This window comes from Acipenser ruthenus, chromosome 16, assembly GCF_902713425.1.
Source record: "Acipenser ruthenus chromosome 16, fAciRut3.2 maternal haplotype, whole genome shotgun sequence".
NCBI lineage: Eukaryota > Metazoa > Chordata > Actinopteri > Acipenseriformes > Acipenseridae > Acipenser > Acipenser ruthenus.
In genome coordinates, this window is record NC_081204.1 from 9,472,131 (window position 1) to 9,499,158 (window position 27,028).

Here is a 27,028-nt window from a genome sequence, read left to right on the forward strand (position 1 = left end):
TAGTATAATATAACATGATTGTAGGCCATTACAGCTTTCATTTAAAAATGCCCAAGTCAACTGAAGTAGTTTCTTAATAGCATTACTGTGTTTAAAAAATCATACCCTAAAAATAAAGAGTTTTAATAAATATGGGCCTACATACTTTTCCCCCCTTCCAAATAATATTTGAATGTCTATTCATTTCTCAACACTATTACTGGGAAACACATTAATGAGATTCTAATTACAATAATAGTTGGTCTAGAAAAACAGATTAGCAAATTTGTTTCTCTGAAATGTGTGCTGTCACCAGTGACTGACATTCGCTAACAGAGTATGTCTGCTTTATATCTTATGAACAGTTGGAGACTGACACAGGAAGCAGAGGAGTGACTTGGTTTAATTAGGTTAGGATTTCCAGATGAAGTATTCGTAGTAGCAGCACCTTCAGACGGAAACAATTACAACAAAGTCTTAAAAGAAATTAAACAAGCAGAACTGTTTTAACCTTTTATGGGATTACGTAGTATTTTGTTTTATGAGATTAAAGTCTTTGACCTATTCTGCATGGAAGGACAGATATGTCACAAACTGAAACCCCATACTGTTAATTGTAAAATTTGCCAAATAATAATAATAATAATAATAATAATAATAATAATAATAATAATAATAATAATAATAATAATAATAATAATAATAATAATAAAATTGAACGTGGTGTGGGACCACAGTCTGAATTTACCTGGTTGCTTAGGACATTTTAATAAAAACTAAATGTCATAACTTGTCAAAGTTAGTCTGTCTCTCCATTTCTAACGCATTCCATTAGGCAGTGGAAGCTATTACCTGCAATTTAACTTGACAGCACAATGAAAGTACCACGGTTCTGACAAAGAAACTAGCATGCAATAAAAACTCTCTCCCTAACATTGTCAAGGCTTTATTTTCCTTTGAAAGAGCCCATTCTGTTATATCAGCTCTTTATTTCTTTGAAATGACATTTTTCTGCTCAATTGCTTTGAGCCTATTGCTTTGAGACGAACCTAGCTGATGAAAGCGAGGACTCATAAATCAAACTGGCGGCTCTGTCTTGTAAAAGCAATTTTATAAACTTTATATGGAAAAGTTTTTTTTGTTTTTTTTCCCCCAGGTTGTAAACTACATAGTGTCATTGTCATGGGTCAGGCTGTGACACTGTAGCATTAGGTATTGAAAAAAAATGATATCTTTATACACAGATAATTTACCATATGCAGTCCTGTGTATTGTGATCCACCAGAGCTGCCACATTAGACAGGTCGTCCTTCTTGTTTACAGTGCCTGACTGCAACCAATGTAATCACAGCCCATCGCATTTTATAACAAACCCTATTATAGTATATACATAACAGCCACCCCTTTATTAGTTACTTAAATAAATGCTTATTGTTTATTACGGTTACCCCTTTAAGTAACCGTTGACCCCCAAGGGTTTTGGGAGGTCCATAGTGTTGGCAAATAATAATGTTGGCCAGGAAATGAGCCCTGACCCTGAACATGTTCTGATGTATTGTACCTTTGCATCTTGCAAATAGACTGTTGTTTGGCTGTTGAGTTGCTGGACATGCAAGGGTTCTACCCAGTAGACCCTTACAATTTGAAGACCACAATTCACAAACACTAACATTATAAAGAAAGAATAAAAAAAGGTTTTAGCTAGTCCTGCCCTTTCCAGATTTATGAAAACTAGTTTCTACTTTTCGAATGTATATGAATTGGATTCTGGAGAAGACAGAGTTAAGTTTTGCTTTTAAACATGTAATTTGCGACAGATAGCAGCACCGAGACTGGTTTGGGGGGGATTAGAATGGAGGCTGTAATGGAGTGGCTGGCAACCATTCAAAATGGCTATGTGTAACCTTATCAGCCAACATAGTGTGCCATCAATCTGGAAGCGAGCAAAAGGGAGACTCCTCTCTGATAACGTATCATTATGTAAAGCAGCACTGTCCTTTAATCACACAACGCCTCTATTGTGTATTGGTTTTATTTACACTTCGTTTAATCCACCATGCCCTTTCTCCCTTCCTCTAGGAAATTGATTAATAATTGGAGCACCTACAATATTCTGGTTATCTGAGTAAATTTCATCTCATATTTCTGTTATCAAAGTTGAATGCTGTTTAAGTAAATCTGTGCAAGGGTGTGTGAATGCATGCTTGTGCTTGTGTCTTTGTGAGTGAGTAATAGAAAGAGTAGGCTTATAAATCACTCACATTTTGATAGGGAAGCATTACACCTACAAAGGTTTAAGCTTTGCATTCAAAACATTTGAACAATGATCCTTGTATTCCATAAATGTATTTATAATTCTTTATTATACTGTATTTTTTTACAATATGAAACAAAAAAAATACACAAACTTGACAACTTGCCCTGTTCTGAGATGCTCTGAGCTGGACTGTGGTATACCTCTGGGACCAGGCTTGGGAGAACAGGATATCATAACTAAAAAAGGAGAATTCTATTTAATTTAATGTAAAGCAAATCAGTGTGCACGTAATTCTCAGTGCTTTACTGTGCTTTACCATGCTTTCACTATGTGTTACCATTCTTTGATAAACTTTTACCCCAATTTGTTCAAGTAAATGCAGGGACCATATGTGTGTAAAGTGTGTTGCACCTTCTGTTGTGTTCCCTTTTCACTGAAGATGTCAGTACAGGATTGTTCTCTGTGTTGAGACACACACATTTGCCAAGATTTCCTGTGTCCATGCTGGGATGGGGAAATGAACTTGTTTAGACAGGGTGGCTTTTTGAATTTAAGGTCTGATTTCCAAAGAAGCATGAAGCAAGTGGAAGTAAAGCTTCCATGGGACCATTTTCCGGGGCACTTGGTTAATAGTTTCATTCTTCTTTAACAAGTGATGTGGAACTGAATCATCCAGAATCAGTTTTACATTTTTTGGACAGGAAAGAACCATTAACATGCAGCCCCCCCCCCCTAACACACACACACACAGTGCACCCTTTAAAAAGATTTACTGTGCTACACTATGGTAAAAACATTAAAGTAAAGTGTGGCTTGAAAAGGACATATGTGTTGTTTTTTCTTTAGTTTTATGATAGGCTGTATAAACCAATCTTAGTCAAAATGTTTTTCTCCCCATTTAAGAATGTCTAATTATTTTCTCTCTCTGCAGCATCTCCCCACACCACCTCAGGAAAATTTGAGGTCATTGGGCGTCCTTTGACCCCACCGCCAAGCCAATCATTTCTTTGCACGCAGATCCCAGACAGCGGATGTTTGCAAACTAATGGCCCTTAGAGGACAATGACCATCTTGCTGGGCTCAGACCAGCAGGGGCCGCTGTAGCGCCAGAGCCAAGCTTCTTGTGGAATCCCCAGCGATGACTGGCTACTTCACAGGAAAGCCAGGAAATTAACTTGTGCTCCTCTGACTGTCTGACTCACGCTGCATACCACACTATCATGCCTTGACCAGATGAGGCACTTAGAGACCCCAGAAATCATGCATTAACCTTTCAAAAACCCTGCATCCAATTGTTTTCTTTTTTCATCTTCACTCTGGGGAAGCAAATTTTGATTAGTTTTTTTTTCTTCTTCCATGAGCAGCAGCAGAGGCTGGAGATGACGTTGTGTAGTTCATGGACTGACAGAGTTGTAAGAAGACTGTGTGAGACTGTGTGTCTGTATGTGAGTGTTTTCTTACCCTAATAGAAGAAAACTAGAATTACTGTAGTTTCTTCTTTACAAATACAAACATGGCATCAGTTTTTTTTTTCCAATATGTTAATATTGCAAAGACCTACTGACATGAGATTGCTGAGAGCTGCAAAAGTTTCATTTTAAACCCATTTTATAGATCCAAGAGTTGGGTTCCACAGAAAGCCCTAAAAAAATATTGGGGTCAATGTTTAACATCCAAGAACCACCTTTTCAATATTCAGCTAGTTTATGTGTAATCCCTGCTTTCACAATATGAAAGTAGTACAGAACTCAGTAAAGTAAAGTAAAAAAAAAAAAAAAAAAAAAATTTGCTTGCACTAATTCCATTTGGTTTGTGGATAAGTTAGAACAAAAAATATGTTTATGCAGGAATTAGGGAACAAGCGTGTGCAATGCTGGAATGTCAAATGTATGAATTGTAATCCCACTACTAACACCTCTGTCTGTGCTATATTATATGTGGTAGCTTGAGTTATAATTTATGTTTTTTTTAAGAGTTAATACTGTGATAAACAAACACAAGCTTTCAAGATCTCAAAAGTGTATTCAGTTTTTTGTTCAGTTTCTTTTGTGCAATTTAGTAGGTAGCTCCCTTGTTGTTTTAGTCAAACAACCAAGTGGCAACGAATCTGAAACCAGTGGGTTAATTCTATCTAGGTGGTGACAGAATGGAAAAAACATGAATTAAGAAGAAGGGAAATATTGTTAAAATAACTCAGTATTGATTTGTCAGTTTAAAAACAATCCTTGGCATCTCTTTTGAGGCTCTTTACGCATGGACTTGCCCAGTCTGAAGAACTGAATACCTTGGATTCACACTCACTGCACTGGATGTTTTTGCTGGAGGGGAGCTGTTTCTATGGCAACCGACAGGTAAATGATAAAAAATACAGTTTTCTGAAATCTCCCCACCTCTCTTTTTCCCTGTCTCTCTCTTTCCTCTTAGTTGCCTTCCCAATTTAGTTTGTCATTTGGCTTCATTTTGTCAAAATCAAAACAAACAACCCTAGTTATCACTTGATATTACATATTTTTTAAAGAGATTTTAATTCTTACTTTAGAACCATAATAAAATAATGATTTGAAAAGTGGTCCACATATAAATATATTAGATTTTAAGAACTAACAGACACTCACCCAATAATAAATGCATTCTCCTATTGTCACATTTGTTTTTCTCTCACAGCAGTTTATTGCTGCCCTTAAAACCTACACTTCCTTGGTGATTTTTTGTTTCAGGATACTGTATGTGTCATATTTTGGAGTAAATCACTACTGTTTCTGATTAATATAAATCCAAGGTAGGGGTAGAGTTTGGGACAATAGTAACATTGTTGCATGTTCTGTTGTGTTGTATGTAATGAAACTGAAAGTATGCATTGTTTATTTCCAAAATTGCCCAAATTGGGGATGTTTTCTTTCTATTCGTATATGGAAACGTTTGCTACGAATTCAAATAAATAACTTGGTTAGGGAACATCTCTACCTCATGAAAAACAGAGATCCTGCTTGCTTTAATCCTTCCCCACGATTTCTTTTGTACTGAAAGCTTAGCTCTGATTGGAATATTTTCCATATTGAATGTATTTTAACGCTTGACTCCTTAAACAGTTTCCTTAAAGAATTTCTTAGAGAAGTCATTAAAAAGATATTATTTTTGAGGATCACTGCCTATTTATAGTAACTCACATGCAATTGAAATGATTGTAGTTGGTAAGCAACTCATTACGAAGTACACGGTGTGTATTAAACAAACCAACGCAGGCTGTCACATCTACGGGAGAGATTCTTGGAATGGGCATTCTGGAAATACAATCGAATGAAAAGTAACATGGCGCCTGCTGGCTATCGAAACCAATTAGCGACAGCGCCAGGGGAAATGTGTTGCCATGAGTCAAAACAACATCTGGGATTTTGCATGTTTCCATGTGTCTGTCCGCGGAACCCTGTCCATGTGACTTGGCAGCTCCTCTCTCACCCTATGGTTAACAATGTCCTTTGCTGCCAATTCACCCTGTCACCACAATCATTTATAGGGCTATTTCAGGGTTTAATATGGCACTGGGGAGCTGTAAATGTGTTAACAAGATGCCTACTGGATATGCTAATAGCACACAAGTGGATGATGGTTTAGATGCCACCTGTTCTGGTAATGTATGGTCACCTTTCACAAGTGTTTCAGGGTCTGTGTATTAACGAGCAAGAATGAATATCATTCAAAGCTCAGCACCCCCAAGGTACACAAGGGTGAATGAACCTGTCTGGTGCATCAAACATTTCCTTGCCCTGTCCTAAGCTTTAGGACCCTGTTTGAATCTGACTGAAGGGTGCTGCTCTCTGATCCATATTATTGAAGTGTTTTATGGTGCTTATGAGACACAATAGGACAAGCCTCAATCACAGCAATGCATTAGCAAAAGAGTCACAAACATGAGTTAATATTCTATATGCCTCTGCTTTTTTAATGGCTGTTATTGCTGGTTGGTCCCTGAATGAAGGAGGTAACAGTTGATTCTGATGCCTATAATGCTCTTTATAATGTATATATATAATATATATATATATATATATATATATATATATATATATATATATATATATATATATATATATATATAATATATATATACTGACCTGCCTTGGACACCTGCCTAAATACATAATGGCTGGGGGTGGGACTTTTATTGCCACATGTTCCCAACTTAGACCTCGGGTCCCTTACTTACTAAATATCTTGATATCACTGAACAGATAATCGTCCCTTCTTAAATATAAGCAAAGGATTTTAATGGAATATATCCCTATATACACATATATTTTCCATTAGTTAGCATGGTATGGCAGCCGTTAGTTTGACATTTCTAGAGAACCAATTGATAGTAATAGGAATGTCTTTCTGGGCCCGAAGCTTTCAGAGCCATTGGCTGGAGGAATGTTTATAACTTACACACTACATAACGTAAACATTATAGTTGAGGCAGCCCTGTGATTTGAACAATGTTGACAACAGGATATTACATTGACAAAGCACACCTCTGTATGAAAATTACACACTAAGCTGAGTGAAGTGCCCTCTCTGATTTCAAGTGTTTAGTTCAACTAAAACAGCCGTAATTCGAACAATTTGTCAAATATAAAAGGACATTTGAAAACATACAGCATAAAACTATTATAAGGCATATATTATAATATAAATGAAACTGACATATTCTTACATGGCATACCAGTAAAAGTGTTACTTAAATCCATATGAATTCAACTGAAACAGATGTTTTTTTTTTTCCTATGGTATTTAATTTGAACCCATTATGAATTTGTCGAATACGGTATATATGGGTCATACAATTTATATGTGACATCATTTTACAACTGGTAAAATGATATATTTTCAGTCACATTTGACATTAGTCACATTGCTTTCATTTCTGGAAGATTGTGGAACAATGAAAGATCTAATCAACATGGTTCCGGTCAGTGTGCTCATTTTAGCATTCAGCATTTGTAACCCTTTTTATCCTGTATTCACATGCAGGTGTAGTTGGGTAACTGCAATTAATTAAACAATGCTGTGACCCAATGGGGAGATCCAAGATATACATAAAAAAAGGTTAATATTATTCGGCCTGGCAATTCTGTTTTCGTACCACATGAACCTCAATTAGAGTCTTGAATAGAGTTTTGGTCAGAACAAGAACATACACTTACACACCCAAACACTCACATTCACATGCATACACACATACAGTATCTGTGGAAGTAAACAGATTTTCCATCTTGATCAGCTTACCAGACGCTGAATTCTCAACAGTGTGTGTAACGTACATTTGATTTGAACCTCTCCCCCCCCCCACACACATTTATTTAATTACTCTTCAGTTTAAACCACAAACAGCAGAAGCAGAGTGACTGAGGCCAATTATACAATTATAAATTATAATAATAAAACTATTAAAGCTTCATTTTTTCCCCACCCTGGTGGTTCAATAAATGACATCTCTCCTCAGCCACACAACAAAAAGATCAACTGTGAAATTAAAAAGTATTTTATTTTCAATGACTTAACTGCTTATGTGAGTATAAATGTGTGTGTGTGTGTGTGTGTGTGTGTGTGTGTGTGTGTGTGTGTGTGTGTGTGTGTGTGTGTGTGTAAACATTGTGTGTGGGTTGTCATAAATTGTATAAGAGATGTAATCTAGTGCATTTCGGGCAACAAAAGTTGCCTGGAATCCTACAAATAGGAGAATATGGCAGCATATTTGTAAACAGTGGTATATTTAATTAAGCTATAACTAATGTATATATTTACCTGAGATTACAGACTGCTTTGACACAACATTTAAAAATAAATAATTGGATTCACCCTTCTATTTCCTACCAAATTAGAAATTCCCAATTTGAATGTCACCTCACCATCTCAACCCACTTTTCCACTGTCAAATCAATTGCCTATTTTCCCCTCGAAGTAACATGTTACCAAGCTACTTAACCAAGGGCCTAGCTGTCCATGGTGACCCTACACTTTTTTTGACAGTGATATGACAGGTGTTCGTAATTTTTTTTGTCAAACACCTTTAGTAAACCAGTTTGCTAATAATAAATGTTTAGCATTGCAAGTGTTCCATCTTTGTGTTCCACCCCAAATAGATATGGTATTGGCTGAAGAATGGTTGATAAAGAGATTTAATAGATAGGTGGACAGAGTGATGGTTGTAGCAGCTTGTTTTTGGCACTGTGTTTCGAGTGCTCTGTCAGAAAAATATTTCATGTTGAAAGCAGCTGTTCAGTTGTATTCTTCTGTTGTGTGTGCCATGGCAACTATAAATTATAGCAACCTACCTAAGCACTGCCAGGTTATCAAAATATCACTGGCCTACAGGTGGAATGAACACCAGACCCTGCGTTCACATGACAGGGAGACACACAACATTTGTTGGTCATATCCTCTGAGGAAGGTATTCCATTTGATACTGATTGATTGTGTTAATGATTAGAAAAATAAGCAACAATTTTCCATGACGATATCTGGGCCATTTTTATATCCCCTTAATTTCAGTACTGTCAAGCCAATGCATCCTTTTATAATCCCAAAGCCATACAAGCCTACCTATCTGCCCACAGGGTGCAGCAGATTGTAAAGAGAAAGCTTTCCAGATCAAGACAAATGTTGGCTCAGAGGTGCTTTATTTTTGGTAACAAGGGAGAATGGAACACTGACACCATGGGATTTCAGACATTTCAAACACTGTGCTCCAAAAGGCCACCCAAGTCAAGTCCACAATGAAGCAATTTGTCTATTGAAAGCCTAGGCATTTTCTATTTAAAAACAAGTGACTGTGTAATCACCAGGGCACGCACAAACACTGATAATTCAAATTGTCATACACATATAAAGCATCTGCTTTGACACTGGGAGCTATTGTCTGTAGGGGTAGGAAAGCAAACACAACATACTCAAAACTTAATACACTAAAAAAGACCTGTTGGACTTACCACACACAAGGTCCAAATATAAACAAAAACATCTGCCATAACACTGGTAATAGGATGTTGGGCCATCATAGGCTTCCATATATTCAGTACAGTAAAAGGTACTATACAGTAGTATTGTATAGTATTAGCTAAATCTCTTTAGTTTACTATAGAACATTGTTTTTATATAGGAAGCCAGGATAACAATTCAATTTGAGCTGGATGAATACATGCAGCAAAACCTTGTCTCCAGTATGAGAAAAACTACACAGTCATTACTTTTTAGGCTTAATGGTAACTTTATTCACAAAAAACAAACTTTGACATTCTTTAAATAATTCATGAGTTAAAGTACTGTGGATATGACCATGTTTAATAATATGACGATATGGGTTTTTCAGCAATAGTTTCAGATTGCAAATGATTAAAACATAATTATTGATATGCAGACGGCCCTCCTCACGAGCAAAAAAAATGTACATTAAAATAAACAAGCAAAAAAAAAAAAAATCCACAAATACCTAACCGTAGAATATAAAGAAAACGCTAGAGCCTTAAATATGCTTTCACTCTGTGGGTGTTTTCATTCTTTCCCAGAGTGAGATCTTTAAAGCTATCTGAACGTGTGCTAAGCACATCCACGTGTCCACACACGCACATTAATAATCGCACTTCAAAATCACAATTAATCCATCTCCACTCCCACCACGTCTGATAGTCCTGCCATAACTTTATATTCTGTCCTTGAAAATAAGTTAAGGCTGTCAGTGCGGTTTTTAGCGTTCATGAGAAATGAAGGTGCTCCAGCAAGGCCTATGAGGTTTCAAGCGGTAATGAGGACAATTATAGCCCGTTTCCAAGCAGGACTCTGCAGGAGAGGTGTAACCAGACCTGGGCTTTATGGAATAGCAGTGAGAATAAGTGGGCCCTGGGGAACCCTGATAAATATTTATAACACTGAGTGATACAGTAGCTTGCCTCTCATTTATCATACCCTGGCCCAGAAAGTGTGGGAATCTGCCATCTGTGCTGCGAGCTGGCAGAGAAGCCACCACTTCATTGTTTCAATGTGGAGCTGTATGTGGAGCCCACAAGTCAGGGGTCACTTTTCGCTAGGCTGGGGCACCTTGAGATGTTCCATATGAAACCCAGCTGACCCATTCGTTATTATAGTATTGTGAACCCTACTTATTTCATTTACACTTTTGCTCTAGTTCTTCACCTTGAAATTCTAGCAAAGGACAACACTGATTTTATATAAGTTGGACTTTTTGCCAGCTGATAATGATAATTAAAGAGACTGAAAGCTAGTTCAAGAAAAAATAATCACAAGTGGCACCATTTGCTCCAAGACACAATAACCCCGTAAATGTGTGCTTAAATTACAAACCATTGTTAGTCATCAGTAACAATCTCAAGAAAACCATCTCCTTCTGCCTAAAGCAGAGTTCTTCCATTCCATATCCTGGAGTAATTCATTTTTGATGGTTGTCAATAATAATTGGCCCCTCTACTCAAACCCCCGTGAAGTCATTTGTAATAAGAGGATCACTTTACTAAATGAAGACCCACCTATTGTTTTGGTTTTGTTCTTGTGGGGCCTGTATGCCACCAGTACAGCTGTTGAGTTATAAATCAGGAGGAGTAATCTGATCAGTTACTCTTCAGGGACCCACGATGTGTAACAAGCAGGCCTGTATGTTATCATGTAATATTTATTTTTCTACTGAATATCAGGTCTAGTAGCCACAATTGTCCAAGGGAAAATGAGTACGTGGCTCGGGGAATCATATTTTGAAGCTAAACAGGCCTTAACTTTAAGAATTAACATTTTTAAACCTGCTAAAGTGAGACACTTTAAAGACCTGTACACCACACTTTCCCTTTTATTGAGATAAATATGGGATTTAACATGAAATTACGTAATTAATCAAATAATACAACATGCTTTTATTTGGTAGTAATCAACACTTTTTTTTAATAATCATTTTTAACAAAGTTTAAGCATGTTTACATACAGTGAAACCTTTGTTAGCTATGCAGTATGTTTATATGCTTTTACTATTCAGAATACAAAAATACATCTCTTATTCAACTGAACCCCCTCATATCTTCATTCTGGCGCATGTTCTGAATTTGTATTGTCTATTTGTGTATTGAGTTTATATGCTGCCTGGTTGTAGTTTCCGGTATTGAATGAATTGCCTCGAGTCCTTCATTATTGTAGGTACTGGGTGCTTCCCATTTGAAGGATCAATCTTTTTATTGGGGTCATGGTTGCAATGTTGAGTAGTGTGGTTAGGGCTCTGGACTCTTGACCAGAGGGTCATGGGTTCAATCCCAGGTGGGGGACACTGCTGCTGTACCCTTGAGCAAGGTACTTTACCTAGATTGCTCCAGTAAAAACCCAACTGTATAAATGGGTAATTGTATGTACAAATAATGTGTAGAAAAGAAAGTAATTGTATGTAAAAATAATGTAATATCTTGTAACAATTGTAAGTCGTCCTGGATAAGGGTGTCTGCTTAGAAATAAATAATAATAATGTTGTTTCCAAAACTGCAGTTCTTTCTGTCTCATTCCTGGCAATGCTGTAGGACTTCTATTAAAAACTGCTGTTTTGACCCAATGGCAATTACTCATCTCGTGCTCCTCACATTCAGCATTTCTTTTTCTTCTGTTTTTATCTTTTTTGTTATCTATCAAAAATAATACTTTATTTTAAGTTGCAATATGTGTAAAATATACTATAATTACACATTTGTCTTTATGCAATGTAGTTCTCATTACTGTGTTGCTTATACAAATAATTAACATTTTTGGACCTTGTTAATGCTTTCTGTAATTAAAAAAGAAATAATACACACTTAAATGTGCATAACATGTCTGCTGACATGTTGCTTCTCAACAATCATACCCCTGCCTTCCACAACATTTGAAAACTGTCACCTGACTAGAAAATGCATGTTTTAAATGCAGTACACATGTAAATACTAGGTACATGTACAATTACATACAGTAGTTTACTTTAGTTTAGCGTTACAGGCATTGCATGTTCTTGGGTATCAATTTTTACTGGTGTTTGCTATGCTATGCCAATAAAACAAGATTGTACAAGATGTATTCTTTGTAAGAGGCCTCAAATGGTGGTAAGAAAGTCTGGCAGTAGAAGAATGTTTTAATTTGAAGAAATACATTTGTGGCTGAATATGGTAGTACTGTATAACAGATGGCAAAATGACAATAGGCAATTAACAAGTGTTACTCATTAAGGACTAAAACTGAACCAACACAGAGCCATGTCTTCTGTGATGACGGGCAGCAGTGTGGAGTAGTGGTTAGGGCTCTGGACTCTTGACCGGAGGGTTGTGGGTTCAATCCCCAGTAGGGGACACTGCTGTTGTACCCTTGAGCAAGGTACTTTACCTAGATTGCTCCAGTAAAAAAGTTTAAAGTTGTTTTACTTTCAGAAATCAGACGAGCTAAACCGTGCTTCTAAATAGACCCATAGACTTCAAAAGCCAACGGCGTGGGTTGTGTACACTGTTTAATATTGTCTTGTGTTAAATTGTTGTTTTGCTTTTCTATAGTTTACAGGGATCCAAATACCAGAGCATCTGGTCTTATGTGAATACAGAGCAGTACTGCCAGATTGTATTACACTTCCATATGCCAGATTATACCCAATAAACTTTAGCCCCAATTACAGTGGGTGTCATGCTTCCTCAGTGATTTCCAATACTGTAAGGCAAACAAAGCAATCACAAAGCTTTCTTACAGCCAAGGAGCACATTGTAATTGTAAATTGATGTGGAATTACTAAAGAAAATAGAATAAGGTGCAGGGGAAAAAATTGCAGAGGACAGAAATTGAAAATATTCTAATGTGAGAATGGGGAACTGTGGTGCATTTAAAAGGCATCTAATGTATCTGCCACTGTTTAGATCTGAAAAAAGGCCCTGGACCAGCGATTCATATATTTACAGTCCTGGTAGAAAAGCATGACATACCAAACAGGTACTGTACACATCTGTTACAGTACCTGTGAAGATCTGTTATCTAAAAACACTTACACCAAAATAAAATGTGCAAGTAGGAATGTTCTTGTACAGAGAGTTAGAATGGGCAGAGCTAGTTTAAAGGATGTATAATGTTTCATCAACCACTTTACAAAGTGAGGTGCATAATTTATAACTTTTGCTTAAGATGTTAAAGAAAGACTCATGGGATCAAAATACTGTACCGTTCAAGGATATGTTGAATCGTTAAGGGATTCTCTACATCCAAATAGAAAACTGCACATCCAGCTCTCAATCCTGGATACAGCAGAACCTGTGTAGTCCTGTTTTGGATGAAATATATCTTAAAGATGAACCTCCCTCCCTACTTTGGAGGCAATTAGAGGAAACGAAGAAGGTAGTACCAGGAACCAGACTCTTATCCAAATACTGAAGGATGATTCCTGAGGAAAACTGCTATTTTCATGTATTAAACCTCCACAGAGATTATATGTCAGTGAGGCTCATTACCAGATACCCCACTGACACACTCACACATACACACACGCAAAACTTGCTAACAAAGATTAGGCTAGCTAAATGTCAAGTAATAACATGATGTAGTTTGACTTTGCATTAGCAGGTGACGCATTTTCCTAGTTTTCAGAATCTTTCTAAATATTGTTTTGGAAGGCATTTTTACTGTTAAAACGGAGACATTGTTAACAGTATAGAAAGAAACAGAAATCATCATTGCCCTGTCCACACTATGCCTTTAAACCATATTAGTTGCCTTTAAACTGGCTTAAAACGGCTAAATACAGTTAGCGTCCACACTACGCAGCGCTTAATACCATACGTACTCAAGAACTAGACTCGAGACCACCTCAGAGTGTAGTCACGAGTCTGGTTCTAATTAGCTTGCATCAGGTAGTGCTGTTTGTCAGAAGTGTGGACCCTGTAATACCGAACTACATTTTTTATGTATCCTCCAGTATCCCAATTTGCATTTTGATATTTTTGGCACCTGAAGGACTTGCTATCAGTGTACTCTCCGCACTAGGTATTCATTTTTATCTCTTATACTAGTGGGGAAAATAAGATAAGCACAACGTTTAATTAGGCGACTGCAAAAATGAAATGCAAGTTAAAAGTACAATCGGGGATGAACAATTCATGTCATTTGTCAGCTCTGTTTGAAATTATATTAATGGGGCCAGAATTAGGCTCAGGCAAGATACAAAGGTAAAAACAAAGATTGTTTTGTAATTAACAGTTTAATTGTGAAACAGAATCAGCTCAAAATGGACATCAACTGATTCAAAATAAAACCTGAAAACTTCAAGCCCTACTTGTGTGTGTGGTCGCATTTACTTTTTTCCAAAATACTTGTTTTATTTCTTTTTAGCAATATGGAGTCTGTTAATATGGGGTATAACACATTATTTTAAAATAAAATACAGTGCATGGTGGGATACTATGGTATTAATTTCCACTGTTCCGAACTGTAACCAAACTATTCTAATAGTGTGTATACGCGTTAAACCCGACTAAACATGAAACGGTGTTTTAGTGAGGATGCTTTGAGCTGGATTAATTAGAACGGCTTCAATTATGGTGCTTGAGATCGGTTATGCAGTGTGGACAGGGCCGATGTTTAAGAGAAGGCCACTGCTCAGCTGAGGCACAAAACATTCAATAATACTGGATATTTTAGTATTGAAGGTGTTTTAGACCTGTTGATAGGTTGTGAACAAAGATTTAATCATTGGGAAATAAGCATTTAAGGTTGGCAGTTTTTAAAAATTTGACCTTGGCACAATTTTGCCTCTGGTGATGGGCCTGCCTGGCTATATATATGTCATCCCATGCATAAAACATACAGCATAGTTCTAAAAAAAATGGTATATGTTTATTAGTAATTCATGAGTACAACCTGCGCTTTTGTGATTTATAGAAAGTTAATACATCATGTGTAGGGTGTCTCTCATAATAGAAATAATTGTGCACATTTTTAACAGCTCAGATTCACATTTTGGTCCTTTTGCCAAACTTCAAGAGATGACATCTCTTATAACAACAATAACCACGACGTATAGAACGGGTCATAGTTGCAATTGCTGCTGTGGCACACCAGGGGGAGTAGCACTTTCCTGTGCACTCTAACTGCCAGGGTTTTTGTTTGTTTCTACCAATTCAATGCACTTCCAAATGCAGTTGGCAATACACACATACATGGAAACATGATCATTTCAGTTAATCTGTCCTGAGAAGAAAGGTGCTTTCTATTAGGGCTGCAAAGCTACCTCATTTAACAGGAATTCATCACCATCAATCTTACAAAACAAACGATGGCATAAAACGAACTTCTTAATACTTACAGAAGACAGTAAATGTGCTATGAGCGAACACTCCCTTTTTAAAGACAGAGCATACTTCACCTGTCATATTTGAACATGCTTGAACTAATTCTCTCAATGTTACATTTTGTTTTTGTTTTGTTTCTTTGAGCTTCTTCGTGTGATGGTGTTTTTGTAGGAGAGACTTTTATTGAACTTGAAGCTGACAGTGTGTCATTAATATGTATGTATGATTGTTTGGGTGTAAAGAAGTTGTTATATTGCTGGTGTTACTGACATCCTTCAGGAACCATCAATCAGTGATATATTGGCTCCATTGAGTCAAAGTGAAAAACAAGTCTTGATGACAAAAGAGAGGTAATAACTTGGTTATTACCCATATTAGGATGTGTGGCTATCTGTGTGGTTATCTTGTCAGAATCAAGTTGTAATTGTAAAATAATACTCTCTCCCTCTACCTCCCCCCCCTCTCTCTCTCTCTCTCTCAAGACGGTTGCTGTGTCATGTGGATTGTATTTCTTGTTTTGTGATGTTTGGTGCTTTGACACTTTTCACCAAGAGCCCAAAAGCAGCTGGAATGACATTTATTAGTGTTACCCTTTAGGGAGAAGCCAACACCTCAAACAGCCAATCCAGTCACCCAGGAATGAGGGATGTTCACTGTCTCCAAAGCAAATATCTCGCGGGTCCTTCGTCTCCACTGATGGATTAACTCTTTCTGTAACTCTCTCGCTTTCTTTCTGTCTCTGTGTTTCACAGAGAGGAAGGGAAATCTTGTGTTTAAAATGTTTTCTCTCTTGCCGTCTCTCTCTCTGATGTTTTTGGAGATGAGCAGTTCAAAGGGACGACCTGGCCTCCTGCCAGCTGATCCGACATTAACTGGCAACAGATCTGAAGCATGGAGTTTTTTCTCTCTGTATTTTGTTTTTCATCGGAGAGTGGAGCAAGGTGGCCAAATGCCGTCCCTAATTTTGTTGACCAAAAAATCATCCTTTTTTTAGAGAAATGGAGAGAATATAGAGGTGGGGTACAGGTTCCATGCATGTACTGGTACTGTATGAATTGTGCTGGCGGTGGTGTTTTGAAAAGTGATCTATAAATGGACATGAACAGATTTCATTTTTTTGTTAGGAAAAGGACCAACAGCAATGGAGAGCCCTCTGTCTAGTATCCGCAGACAAGTGTACCTTCAAATGTGCTTAGTGAATTCCCCTACAATTTTTATCTCTAATCCCCTGCAGACTTCAATTCAAATCCATCTATAATAACCACTTGTTCTGACATGTGAGCTCTTGGGTGAGTGACTTCCATTTCAGAGATGAAGAAGTGATTAGGGCATCATTAGCAGGTGAGAACAGCCCTAATTGTCTTGTTTACAGCCTTGTTAGAAGCCAGTAAATCCTGATGGTATGCTGTCTGACCAGGTGTGAGGAAAGATCTCATTAACGTGCGTATTGCTCGCACAACCCACCGGAAGTGACTGAGCTACTTAACATAGTTAATTTATTGAGGAGAATTAGAGCTGTAGGAAGTGAGGTAATTTTAGCCCCCTTACCATAATTTCCTCCTAGTTGATGTCTGGAAAAACACACACATCCTGTGCAACTTGTCATCCATACACAGGGTGACCATATGGCTCCGGCTTCACTGGGACAGATTTGGACAGGTATGAACTGATACACATAGTAATCCATTAAGTAACAGTGTACTACCAGGACAGCTGTGCAATATTTGTTCTGTAATGCTCTAGTCTTCTGATGGTTCTACTCATTTCTTAAAATCTAAATATGAGTGTGTTCATCATTTAAATATCACTTGCTGTTAAAATGTGAAAAATACACGTATTCATATTTTTTAGATTTTCATTGGTTAACAACTTTATTACATTTAAAAAAATGGTTCATAAAAAACTATGACTTCTGTACTAAATATTCACAATCCTCTTAATGTGTAAAATCTTGTTTTTCATGGGGGTCTTGGGAGGGTGTCATAATTCAGTCACATATAACAAAATTAAATCAGTACCACAACAAACTGTGGCTTTCTTAGCATGTAGTTCTTTTCCTAACAGTATGTCCTGTTCTGACGTGATGTAGGCAGGTCTAGTGTTAGGGGTTTCATCCTTTTAAGCCTACAGTAATCTGTTTTGTATCTTAGTTCTTCACACGGGGTGTAACAAATCCAACTTTTACCCCATGCTGAGAGATCTTTAGCTCAGAGAGACCCTTAAAAGGTTCAAGCCATGCTGTGGGCTCTAAATATGTTCGAAGGTTGTTACCTTATGACCCATGGTTAAAAAAGTGGAATCTGGGGTTACTTCCCATAAAACCTTCCACACACTGTGTGGATAAAAGGGGCGCGTCCTTCTTCGTTTCATGTTTTGCTTCCTGAGCTGTAGTGTACGTTTGTAGAGGGTCACTAGCGCATGCTTCCGTATTAAATTCATGGGACGCGAACCTCAATTCATTATACATTCCACATTTGCTGTGCATTAAACCCTAAACCTAACATTCATCCATCATGACCTGTGACAGTATCACCAGGAAAAGGAACATACTGAATGAATTATGGCGGTTTACTTCGTACACATTCAATGGAAAATCCTGCATTGGCTCATATGTCCGGCAATTCAGTTACATAGGCTTAAAATGAAAAAAGCCCAATGCTATTTATCTGCTTTTTTTGCAGATCACTGACATGTCTGCTTTTGCGGCAAGTGTAAACTATGGGAGCTGCTTGCTGAATGTATGGATCTACAGCATGCTTAGATGAACCAATATGATCCAGATAAGTAATTCACTTATTTTAACCACTTTACAGTTTGTAGTGGTTCTTACTTTGATAAAAGTGCGTGGTAATGGACATCTAGATTGAAATCATGTCCCATAATAATAAAGACCAGCAATTGTAAGTAGTACAAAGTACTACAAAGTTGTTTGTTAGTGACCTGCAATATTGTTTAGAAGCTTGCTGAACAAGTCAAATATTTTAGGTGACTCCTGTAGTTTAAAAAAGGAAACAGAAAGTTGCTAGAAATGTAGAAGATTATGAAAACCATTGCTGACTTCATCATATATCACAAGAAGGGCTGGTTTAAATGGGCGAGATAAAATAAAAAAGATGATGAAAGAGAACATAAATACAGTATAAACCATCTAACAGAGATATAATTCTTCATAGCACAGTGAGAAGGGTGGTACCCCCTTAAAATGGTGGTGACATTTTAGCCATACTTTATCCAAAGGGCTTAAAAGGGATTTTGCACCCTTGGTACCCCTTTCTAGCAATGACAATAACCTCCTTGGATTTCCAGAACTACAAACAGGTCTGATGGGACAGCGCTACTGAACAGCCAGAGACGAGCAGGACAGCAATTTGATATTTGCATTTTTTGGACACTGTTTTTGTTATCACTTTTTTGAGGTTTCACTGACCCTAATTAGCACTTTTTTTTTAAATATATTTTGTGTATATTAGATTTGAATATTTTCAATTAGATGCTGTTACTCAGCTTACATGTTACTTAGTTGTGTTATACACAGTGTAAGAGCGGGCTTGCTAAAACGGAGGGCTTGCATTTGATAGTATGATTTTAATTCCAATACATTTGAAATAATTAAAACCCCAAGTTTATTTTACTGCCAATAATAAAAATCTGCTGCAGCTATACTACATACACGAAAGTGCATTCAATTATTAATACTAAAAACATTATTTTAGCTGCTGCTCCTGCACTATAACCTACAATTATTGTTGTGTTTTTATTGTATAGTGCTTTCAAATTACAGTTACAATGTCATGAAAGTGCAGCTAAACAAAAGTAACTAGGCAGTAGAAAATGGTATATAACCACACCACTATTATGGTGACAAATTTACAGCAGTTATAATGTTGTTGTTTTCCATATGGACCAGTTTGCAGTATAGTTTACGAGCCAGCTGTGATATTTTATAACAAATTCTGTTTAGAGTGAAAACAAAAAATCATTAACATGTTAAAGTTTTACAAAAAACAGCTATTAGAAAGGGTGGGGCTGGAACCAAAAGTGTACATGGATTTGGAGGTACAGGGGGTATTACAACTTTGTCAACTTTGTGTAGTTTTTGTAGTTTCTTACAGGTTGTATTTTGGAATTTGTTATTGGGTGTTGTTTCAATCTCCAGTGCTTTTTGGGAACAGAGAAATTTACTAATATTTTTGGCAGCGACTTAGACCCCTAATGTTTATTTACATTAATAGACACACTTCTATCATTTTAATCTAAGGCTTTAAAACTAGGATAGTTGTATACAAGGTCTAGCATTCTGGATGTACAATACAACTGTTAATTATTGGAGACAAAACTAAATTACACTAGGAACTCAACATATTTTGTTCCTTTGTTCACTTTTATTCCTGTTTAAATGTATTTTTATTATCTTTTATTTGGTGCTTTTGCATAGCATAGCACACAGTAGCCATATGTTTTAATTGTGGTTTCTTTATTTACACTACTTTCAAAATATTAAATTATTTTTTGTAAAGGAATTGTTACATGACAAAAAAAAGGATTATAAAAAACTAAATCTTGCCCCAAGATCGTGTTTAATTTGATGTACTTACTTCTTCAAAACAATACAAATACATGAAACAAGACATGTAATCAATACACATAATCCAAACAGACTTATCTGTGTTTTTCTTTCTATTTGTTAAATTATTTAAAACAAGATAATATTACCCAGATGTCACAGAGAAACCTGTAACTCACAGACATGACTTTGCCACTCCCAGAGTCATTATCTTAGCGTGAGGCAACGTCTCTGTGCAAGTCAACAGACATTACTCTGCTCCCGTTTTTATAAGCAATTTCCAACATGTTCATCCCTTCCTGGATAATTACAATAAAGACACTCAGAAAGCTAACAAGTTATGCATCTGCGAACATCAGGCAACCTCTGCAATTACCCCAAAGTGCCTCCCTAGGGTGGGCTGGCTCTTATTAAAGTACTTTGTAGCAAAGTGTGTTGCACATTGAGAATGTGTCAGTGTGACAGTTCTGTGTGGTATGTGAGGTACATGTGGACCCCATATGTGTGTGTGTGGGGTGGAGCATTGTGATATTGGGAAATTAGACAGGATAAAAAATGTCTGGGCTGTAATTCCCCTGGCATGGTGCACAATGCAGTTTACTACTAATCAAATGAATGCTGGGATTTTCATAAGAGTAGTTTTATTGGTAACAGGACCTACAGTGCATGGTGCCTCCACTTAAATGCAGGCCAACAGACAACCTATGAGGAGACTGCAGGGGTTAACAGCTGATTACACACTAGAACCTTTTTTGAACTTGGTTCTTGGTTATTTAATTGAACCTACTAGATTATAACCTGATTACATTATGGACATGGCTGGAACAAGACCCTGGCCTGGAATGGATTGGAAGAACCACTAAGTGGTTTGAAGTAGGTAACGTGAAAATAAATAAACAATTAGCGAGTGAAAACACTCACTCAGAAGGAATTGTTTATTATTACAGTACCTCTACAAAGAACTTTCCCGTTTTCTGTTTATCCAACTTGAAATTCAATACCTGCACTTTATGTTTTAAAAAAACAAAACAAAACCTGCATTAGTTCTGTTAAACTGCATTAGTTTGCCCATTGGAACAGGGGAAACTTCACATCTGCTCATGTGATTTATCTTATATAAATCTGAATACCTATACATGTAGGAAACATGCATTATAGCAGGGTGAATTCCTGTGAATTTAGGTTTGCCTCCCCCCAAATGGAGCACTTAAAACCTTTAAAATAGGCTACTAAAATTCCGCTTTTTATAATAATAAATGTTAATCCATTTTAAAATAGCCTAAAATCGGTAACAGATTTCCAAACCCAAACATTCACTCAGTTCAAACTACCTCAGCATTATGAGAATGGCCTGTTCATTTTTTTGTAATTACACAGCAACCCCAGAATTACCAGTTTACATGTTTTGTATTTACTGCATCATTGCGAAAGGTGCTGGACTTGAACCCTGGAACACAAACAGAAGTTGACAACACACATCTTAGATGTGCCAAACCTCTCCACACACTGCTAATCCTCCCTGGTCCTCCCCAGGAATGAGCAGTAAAGTAATTCAGTTAAAATGTTGGTCTCCATCAGAAACAACCAATAAAGATGCCAATCAGTGACAGTTATTACTGTGGGTAAAGAGTGTTGTAATTACCTTTCCACAAGGAACTGGACTACAAGAATTCATTCAATTTATACTACATTTTGATCAATGCCAACTTGAGGTGTGTAAAAAAAATTGTTATGTCCCTGTATATCAAAGGTGGTGAGAGTCCTATATGTCAAAGGATATAGACATTTTGAACCCTAATGAAAACAGATTCCACTTGTCATATAATAAAACCATATCCCTACCAGTAACCTAATATAGATTATAACAGATTGATACAGTGTGCCCAGATTGGAGGTCTGGCAATGTGATGAATACACTATGTTTCTGACATCAGCTATGGTTAGAGTGTGTGGAGGGGACAGATTTTTGCAATAAACATACTCACATGTTTATAAATATTTTAAAACCATAGATATGACTAACATTGTGACCCACACCAAACTGTGGGTGACAGGCTTGCCAAAACCTCAAGAAGCTTACAGCAAAACCGCTGTCAAAGGAAACAAAACAGAAACTAAAGCTTATTGGCCTTGTGCATTATTAAAAATAATTCACAGTGTAATAGCTTGGAGGGGATTGTGGTCTAGTGGTATGAATTAAGGGGTTAGAAGCAGTGTGGCCTGGGGTTGAAGCTGAGTGCTGAAGGCAGACCTGCTGTTTAGAGTTTCACCTTGGGGTTTAGAGGAGAGGAGAACTTCATAGGGATGTACTGTCAAGGGACCCTGGTTCCATCAAGGTAACTCACAAACACACAAGAGCTTGAGCAGTTTATAAATGTCATGAAATGTCAAGATTCTAAACTTAACAGGCATCAAGGGAGGCTTGAATCTGTGTGGCTCTATTCACAAAGCTTCAGCATATTCTTCTGAAATATGGCTATTAAAAGTGGGGCTTCTGTGGCCAGCCTGAGGTAGACCTGGTGGGTCTTGTACAGCTTGCAATGCTAAGAATATATAATTATCTACTTGTTATTTCATTATACATCTATTCGTTATCTGTTTTGTAACTTAATTTCTGCAAAGAATGCTGCTACCTTTTGGTGAGTGATCCTTGTAGCGAGATGTTACTTTATATATATATATTGTACTCCATGTTTGTTTTTTTTAACAGTTGCAGACCTTTAGGACCACTTCCCATATCTTGGTCGTATTGCATTATAATATGTATATCCATAATTACTATAATACGTGTCTAAAAGTAAAATAATCTATAAATATAAATCATAGTGACATACTCTACTTCCTACATGTGTATGTCTGTATACATATTTCCATCAATCTCTGCATGACTCTAAAATGAAAAAGCCACAATGTAAACCAAATACTTGTACTATAACTTTCACAGTTTATATAATTATCTTTTGGAGAATATACTGTGTAGCATGTGAATATTATTATAGCTAACTTTACATAGAATGTGCATACCAATAGTTTGTTTTAGTTTCAAATAAACAACTTTCTAAACGTTCTAAGCAGATCAAAAAGGTAATTACTTGCAGCTTTCAGTAGATGTTTGTTTTGTTTACCTTTTTTAAAGTAGGAATAAAACACATTTTTGTTTCAAAGGCTTATAATCCATGTGCTGTACCTGCCCGTGTCGATAGACAGATATACATACAGACGGTGGGCTTCAGTATCTAGTGCTTTCATTCCTTCACCTTTCACCTGTGCTCGATGTGCCGTGTACAAGAACAGCACAGATAGACAGAGGACCTCTTTCTCCAATGCTGTCACCATCCGCAGGCACTATATTTTCCCCTGCGCTGTACCTGCTCTCTGGATATTGACATTTGACTAGATGCATGGCTGGGTTATTACTATGCAGCTCCCAGTTAGCATGAAAGGCACACAAGGCCTTGTTCATAAGTGTAAGCTTGACCTTTGCAGGGAGCAGAGTTTCATAAAGTTAATTCTCTTCTTCATCACCTCTTCAGAGGGAGATAAGGCCGGCCAGGTGAGGAGAGGAGGATAGGATTAGCCCAGATATCCCCCTGCACTGCCTCATTAAACCTTCGCTGCGTCACTCATCGCTCCTGTGGATGTCTCCGAGTCGCTTACCCAGTCAGGCCTGCAGATGTTATCTGACACTCTACTGGTTTTGCATGCCCATATGACCATATAGACCCAGTCACTGACACATAGCAAATGCACATATATGTTGAGAATCTACAATTTCAGATTGCTTCATATAAAATTATGCTTACATACATGCATTAAAAGGGCAACACAATTTTGCATATGTTGACACATCAGTCTTTTTTCTTCATGATTTCCAGTGGTATTGATTGGTCATATTTTAAGTTAAGCCTGCGTGTCTTCTTTATAATAATATAAATAATTACAGGACTATGTACTAGCCCGCTCTCCTGCCCTCTTGACCTGAGCTGACGAAAAGAGCAAGAGAAACATTTCAGCAGCTCTCTTTGCAGCTCTGTCAGTCTGTTTCTTATTATCTCGAGTGAATAGTGGAGTTACTCTGAGGGCCAGAGTGTACTTTCAAGCAGTGCCAAGTGGGGAATGCATTTCAGGTGATATAGGCCATGCTTTTGAAGTTGTTTAAACTGTGCCGTGGGTATATGGCAGAACGCAGGAGAGTGCATTGTCCAAGAATCCTTTCAGGGATTGGTTTATACACTGCACTTCTTTAGTAATTACATGAGACCTATACTTCTTTAGAATAATGCAGTCATCTTCAGCATGTTCTTGGAGTGGATTAGATTATTGGATTAAATACAACATCAACTACAAAGGGTATCCTTATAAAAGATACCTGTAGCATAACATGACTGTAGCATAACATGGTAAGATTCGCAACCTGTACTGTAGCAATGTAAAAGCATGGTAATGTACTGCTATGGCTAAACAAGGTAAATTATGTAAAGCATAGTCTAAGCATATTAAACTACTTGTGGTAAACATTATTAGTTACGATTGCACAATAACTAATAAATATTGATATTATTATTTTTACAACCCCTTTTCATGTTTATGCCCGCATATAAAGAAAAATGGTACCTCCCAAAATACAGGGATTATAATTCGACCAAATTCAAACAAAGTTAACAGTGGGCTGAGGGGTGGTTTTGATAACCACTGCAATTACATTATTCAAGCAGAAAGTGTCTCTTGAAGCTATGGGAAGTGCAGACAGCAATGGCAGACTTTCCAAGTATCTGAGCCATTGAGTTTATAGAGCACATCTGTGACACATCAAACCACCCGCCGACTTAGAGGAAGAGGCATGAAGGAGCCTGGACACGGGAAAGAGGTTTGAGTGCAGGAAATGAAAAACAATTGGCTCTGAGAAGAGGGGAACAGGGAGGGAAGTGGGCACTGAAGACTGTACTGAGTCCTATAGAATATCAGGGAGTGAGATACTTGAAAAGAGGACCCAACACCACCACGGGTTAGATTTAATAATCCTCAGGAAATGTGAGTTTAGAATCTCATCTGTACTGTGTAATGGAACTGTACTGACCAGGCCAGTACACCATCCAACTGGCCTGGATGAAGGAGCTGGTACTTCAGCCTATCTGGTGCGATGTTAGGCTGGAATACGTTTTTAAAATAACAGCATGTTAATAATGTATATAGAGCTGTAAAATGACTTAAAGGTTAGTTTGAGTATTAATTTAAAACACTTTTTCAAAAATAGATATATTTACAAGAATCTCCCAGATTTCCAATTGCTAAAACACACAATTGCATCGTACAAACGTGATCTAAACAATATCTTATGAATGAATCACAATCTAAGTATAACTGAGTAGCCACAATCATGCTGAGCAATAAAGGCAGTCACTATGAGTCAGGTTTTTATGCATATCTGCTTGTTGACACTGCTGCCAGGTTATGTGCACACGTTATCACCTTATTAGAGTCAATCATGATTCAGAAATGTGTCATCCCAATGGCATGGTACAGTAGCATATTCCTCACTCTAAGAATCTCTACAAAAGATAGCATAAACTGCCTTTAAAATGCTTGGGTGAAACATGAGCCTGGATTTTCCAATTCCATTTTGCACAGTCATGTTAAAAATGACTCTTCAGTTAGACATATAATCTGAAAATAATGTCTATTGAAGTGTAAAATGAAAATATGAAATAGGTGTAATTACAGGAAGTGTGATTATAGCATCATTTTTGACATTACAAAAATACATAATGCCGTATCATTACAGATAAGTGGAAAATAAGGCCCATTTGTTTTTGTTAGCCTTCTCCTTCTCCTTGGACAGAGATGTTGGTTTTTGGTGCTGACATTTTTAGGGTGATATCCCCACTGAAAGATTAGGGATTACTGGTACAGGTACACAATGTTTTATCAATGTTATTTAATCAATAGTCTTGTACATTACATTTAGTAGAGTCACTGGCAATGCCTTAAGCGGTAGACACCATTTTTACACAAAACACATATTTTGTACACCTCCAATTTTTACTGTCTCCTGATTCCCTCCCCTGATTGGGGTTTATGTGTGATTACTTTACAGGAAACCTCCCTTACTTGACTTTGTTCTCCGCAGTACATGTTTTTGTTTCTTATTGTATTGTATATAGTGAGTACTAGGTACTGCCAGTAAAACTTCAAATGCAGTTTACTCTTGTATGATGTGTAAAAATTTACTGTAAAAATAGGGGAATTTGCTGAAGCAACAGAGAGTTTTTCATAGCTAGCTGTAATCTGATCACGCATGTATAAGACATTCGCCATCTCTTTGTATTTTATTATTCTCAGGGCTAATATAAGATTAATCCACATAGTCAAGATGCAGTTGCTTCAGATTTAGTGTTGGTGAAGGTTTGCACACGTGGAGAGGTGGGCTGTGTTGCTTGTTAGGTGTTTGCTAAATATTTAGGAATGTCTGGCCCATTGTTGGTGTGATCATTATCTACAGTTATGTAGCATCCATCGCACAAATGCATATAGACAGTAAAAACTGACCTATTAAAGGCAGAAAAAATATTTAAACAGTCAAACATGTATTCCAAGTTAATTAAGTTCATTTAGATGCACAACGGAAGACTAAATAAAGAATGTTTTTAGTCTTCAGGGACAAGTTAAAGACAACTGGAAGATTTGTATTCTACATTGGTGTAGGCATTTTTTTAATATTGATGCTGTAAAAGCACACATGCTTCCTTCTGGTCTTTACAGATACACTTTATGGCGAGGAGAGTTGCCCATGGAAGCCACAAGCCTCCTTGCCTATTCTCATTGCAGAGTCCCTGCAGGCAATGTCTCAGCCCTCTCTCAAGCAGGACCCTGTCTAATGAGCTCTCCAGTCACAACATTTCCTGCCTAGGGCCTTCA